Here is a 5,576-nt window from a genome sequence, read left to right as displayed (position 1 = left end):
CTGCTTCAAACTTTTGCATAACTTTTCTTCACTGTTAATATAATTGAAAAAAATGTTTTTTTAAAACAAAAGTTATGATTTGGAAAAGGTTTAAAAATCCTCTTTTCTTGAAATAAGTTTTTTTTACATAAGTAAAAATATTTTTGCACTAAAAATATTTTTTTAAATACTTTCCCCATTATTTCGGAATCGGAGTTTACATTCTCATGGATTTTTGTTCTTTTATTCAAATTTTTAGAGCGACTTTACTTATACTATTTATATTATCAAGTTAACAAGTTGTATTTGTGTTAAATTTGCATAGAAAAATAGCATTCTTAGATTTAAAACTACAAAAATTACTAGTACTTTTCAGCGTAAAAAATACCTACATTGACGTTCGAGGAACGTATCTTAGTTTCATATCTGCCAAATTAACATTTTTAAAACATTTGATGTTCTAAAAACGTTTCTTGAACATTAAACTTTTTTAAAATGTTAATTTGTCAGACATCACATGGGACGTTTTAGGAACATTCCTTGAAAGTAAATGTTTTTTTTTACCACTAGTTTATTAATGGACAAAACTTGACTTTTCTGAAGTTATTATTTAACCTCTAAACAAAAAATTAAAAATTCTTTATATACCTAAGACTAAAAGTTTAAGCTCAAATAACAAATTATTTTCAAGCTTTATTAAAAAGATTTAAATAGGAAATTCACAAAAAAAAAAAATAAAAAGAAAAGTTGCCAGGGTCAACAGTTACCACCTCGTGAATAATCATCCATATATTTAATTACTATTGACTGTTTTTTTATTCAAAATATCGATTATAAATAAAAAAAAAATTTAATATTGTTGAGTATTGAAAATAAAAAATTTATTATATGATTTTAAAAAAAAAATTGTTATATATTTGAAAGAATTATTTCTTTTTTTTTACAACTTGTATATTGTATATTATATGAATCTATACGACCCTGCAGAAAAAATTCAAATAACTCATGATATTTCTAGGGCGGGAATCATAAGATCTCGTAAAAGTTAATATTTTGTTCAGTACGTGACTAAAGGTAATGGCTTATTATTTTTTCAGTGCCACTTTAGATTCTATGTGTTCAAGGGAAACTCGCACACAAATAAAATACTGTAATAAGTGTCACAATATTTTATTTAAATTTCGGAAGAATTGGGGGACATAAAGAATATTTGTATAGCTTTATGAAGATTCATTATTTTAGGTAAAATAAAATTGCGGTCATTCATTCAAATTTCTATAATATGTGTACATACAAATGAAGAAAAATGGGTTATATGCTCTGGGTAATATGAATTTATAGCAAATACAATCGTTTTGCAATAGTAACTAAAAATCGCTCAAACCGTTCAAACCTTTTATAAATCCTTTAAACCGTTCAAATCCTTTAAATCCTTTAAATCTTCAAACCGTTTAAATCGTTTAAACTGTTCAAACCGTTTAAATCCTTTAAATCGTTTAAACCGTTTAAATCTTCAAACCGTTCAAACCTTTTAAATCCTTTAAACCGTTTAATCCGTTTAAATCGTTTAAATTAAGAGAAACTATATTTTTGAATTTTTAGGTATGAAAATGGCACTAACTTCACTTCCTTATTCGAAGGAATAAAAAAAAATGTCCAAGGCACTTGACCTAAAACCTTGAGCAATTGTTTGATTCTTGTCGTTCACGCAAAAAATTGTTTTCGTCGCTTAAATATTCAAGGACCCATGTACAAATGCGAGCATTACTAAAAGTTTATAATCCATTTTTCTCCTCTTAAAAATTAAAAAAAAAAAAAATATTAAAGAATGTACCGTTAAAAAGATGCACGACATATCTAATCAGATAACAATGTCTGAATAATTTATTTTTCGTCAGTATTTAAGAAAAAAAAAGAAGAAATTGCGAAAATTTATCTTCTGTAATTAAATTTTATTTCTACAATGAACTTGGCTGTTTTTCTATTGATTTATCGATTCACAATAAATAAAAATTAGTGCGCAATAAGTATTTATGTTTAAGAAATATTTGTAAAAATTAAAAAAAAAAAGAAAAAGAAAAAGGTTTATTAGAGATGAAAAACGTGACACCTTAGAGCCGAGAATTTAATATTCAAAATACCGAGAGCATAAATTCATCTTTGTGAAACTATATTTATCATAAGTCATTGTCACGAGTCATCATACATTATTATTATTATTATTATTGTTATTGTTAAATAATACATTGATATATTAAAAATGTATTGTGTGCCATGAAGTTCTATTTTTCTGGATTCCTCGTGATCGTTTCCCTTAGTCTTTATATAAGCTTCTTTTCAACTTTTATGATAGAAAGCCTTCGAGTCAATTTTCTTGTACAAAAAAAGAATTAAGCTTCTGAGAATCGCACGAGGAATTCATGAAAAAGAAGAAGAAGAAGAAGAAAGAGAACTAAGAAGAAAAAAAAAATGGGAAATAAAGGAATGTTTAAGAGAAAAAAAGCTTTCGATTCTTTTCCTTGAAGCTTTGATAAAAGAAAACACCACACCACATCCACTAAATCAAAGCAATAACTAAAGTTTTAATGTTCGTTATCGTGAATAATTAATATTACTTTTTTTTTAAAAATATTTTCGCAATTTTTTCGAAAAAAGTAAACATCAATTAATTGTTTTCTGATGATATGATTTTCAAGTTGGAAATTGAAGTTTAAATTATTGGATTACTGCATTATTGCGTTATATACCGACTTTTCTGTAAATACATTGCTTGTTTACTCGAAATATTGATTCGGAAAATTAAAAAAGAATCAGCGTTGATAAATATAACTTAGTTATGTCAGAATTTTTTAAGAAGAAAAACACTAAATTGGTAAAACTTATTTTTCAATTATATTTTATTTTTGAAACAATTCTAGAACTTTATTTTTAAAATTAAGAATATTTTATTTTTGTTATGATAATAACAGGGCTCGAACTAGGTCCGTAAATTTGCTTCCAGTTCGTAAAAATCAGTTTTTTTTTAGAAAAGGTCCGTAAAGTCCGTAATTTGATTGAGATAAAACAAAAATTCCGTAAATTGTACTATATTATTTGGAGAATTTAAAAAAAACATTACAAATAATTGCAAAATTCAATTATTTTCAAAAGTAATAAAATTCATTGCAAATATTCAATTATGTTCAACATTTTTTAAAAATTCTCATCAAAATTTCAATTATCTTTAGAAATAAATTAAATTCTTCTCCGAAATTAAATTATTTTCAAAAATTTTTTTTTAAATCCTTGGCAAAATTACAATTATTTTCAAAAATTTAAATAAAATTCTTGGCAAAATTTCAATTATTTACAAAAATTTAAATAAAATTCTTGACAAACTTTCAATTATTTTCAAAAATTTTCCTCAATATTCAATAATTTTTAATATCTTCTATTTTAATAAAATTTCCCAAAAACATTCAATTATTTAAATAAAATTTAATAAAATTCTATACGCAAACTTTTAATTATTTTCATAATAATAAAAAAAGTTTCACAGGAATTCAATTATTTACAAAATTTTTTTATAAATTTCTTTGCAATTATTCAATTATTTTCGTAAATAATAAAATTCTTTTTAGAAATTCAATTATTTTCATAAACAAATAAAACTCGAATTGCAGAATTTCAATTATTTTTATTATTACAATTTTAATCGAATTTCTCGAAAAATCTAAAATTATGCTTAAAAATTTTATTAAAACTTGTCGAAAGAATTTAATTATTTTAAAATTTGTTGATAAAATTCTTTACGAAAATTCAATATTAAGAAACATTTAACTATTCAATTAATAAATTATTTATTTTTCTATTTAAATAATTCAATTCTCGTGAAATTTTCTAATAAAAATGAATTTCAGTTAAAAATTTTAGATAATAATTGAATTTTGAAAAGGTTTCAAATTAAAATTTAAGAGAAAATTGTATTTTTAATGAACTTAATTAGAAATTTTTGAAAAATTAGTTTTTTGAAAAATTTTTAATTCAAATTCTTTTAAAATTTGTCAAATTCTTAAATATATATTTAATTATTAAAAATAATTGTTTTAGAGACAAATTTTAAAAGAAAATTCTAAAAAAATAATTGAATTTTAGAGACGTTTCAAATAATAGCAATTTTTAGAAATAATTGAATTTCGAAAGAGTTTCAAATTAAAATCCAAATTTTTAATAAACTATCAATTAACAATTCTATCGAACTAATTTTTTTGAAAAATTTTAATTACAATTCTTTTAAAATTAGTTGAATTTTTTTAATATATATATTATTAATTAGTTTGTTATTAAAAATAATTGATTTTGTGAAGAATTTTTGTTAAATACTCTTAAAAAAATAATTGAATTTCAAAAGGTTTCTATTTGAAATTTTAGAAAATTGGAATTTATTTGACTTAATTTATTATTAAAAATTCTCATACACTTAGTTTTACGAAAAATTTTAATTTAAATTCTTTTGAAATTAGTAGCAGTTTTTAATATATTTTTAATTATTAAAAGCAATTGATTTAGAGGAATATTATTAAAAATTTTTGACTTGGAATAGAATTTTAGTTAAAAACATGAAAAAAAATTTAATTTTGGAAAAATTACAAGTTATTGCAGAAATTCAATTATTTTCAAGGGCAATAATATTCTTCGCAAAAATTATAAATTAAATATTATTCAATTATGTTCAATAATTTTTAAAAATTCTCATCAAAATTTCAAATATCTTTAGAAATAATTAAATTATTCTTCTCCGAAATTCAATTAATTTCAAAAATTTTAATTAAAATTTTTGACAAAATTTCAATTATTTTCAAAAATTTTCCTCAATTCAGTATAATTTTTAATAGCTACTATTTTAATATAAAATTTTCCAAAAAAATTCAATTATTTAAAAATAATTTAATAAAATTTTACGCAAACCTTTAATTATTTTCATAAAATAATAATTTCACAGGAATTCAATTATTTACAAATTTTTTTAAAAATTTCTTTGCAATCATTCACTTATTTTCAAGAATAATAAAATTTTTACAAAGATTCAATTATTTTCGTAATTAATAAAAATTCTTTTTAGAAATTCAATTATTTTCATAAACAAATAAAACTCGAATTTTAGAATTTCAATTATTTTTATTACAATTTTAATCGAATTCCTCGAAAAATGTAATTTGTATTCTTAAAAATTTTATTAAAATTCGTCGAAAGAATTCAATTATTTAAAAATTTGTTTACAAAATTTTTAATGGGAATTCAATATTAAGAAACATTCAATTATTAAATAAATTATTTATTTGCATTTTATTTGTATTTAAATAATTGAATTCTTGTAGAACTTTCTAATAAAAATTTTGATTTCCGAATGAATTTCAGTTCAACTTTTAGATAATAGAATATTAAAATCAATATAGCGTGAATTTTTAGAAATATTTGAATTTTGAAATTAAATTTTTTGAAAAAGTTTAATTGAATTTTTTATTATTTTAAGTTTTTATTTTCTAATATATATTTAATTAGAGAATTAACGAATAATTGAAATTTCGTAAAATTGAATATTGTAAAGAAATGGATTT

General features: G+C 20.7%; 1 protein-coding gene across 1 annotated transcript in view; it reads right to left on the bottom strand.

Moving 5' to 3' along the window:
- LOC122510369 (dehydrodolichyl diphosphate synthase complex subunit nus1) overlaps positions 1-5,576 on the bottom strand; it is a 59,383-nt gene that overhangs the window by 49,089 nt on the left and 4,718 nt on the right. The window lies entirely within an intron of this gene.

Source organism: Leptopilina heterotoma, unplaced genomic scaffold (assembly GCF_015476425.1).
Source record: "Leptopilina heterotoma isolate Lh14 unplaced genomic scaffold, ASM1547642v1 Lhet_68, whole genome shotgun sequence".
NCBI lineage: Eukaryota > Metazoa > Arthropoda > Insecta > Hymenoptera > Figitidae > Leptopilina > Leptopilina heterotoma.
This window is presented reverse-complemented; position numbering and strand designations above follow the sequence as displayed.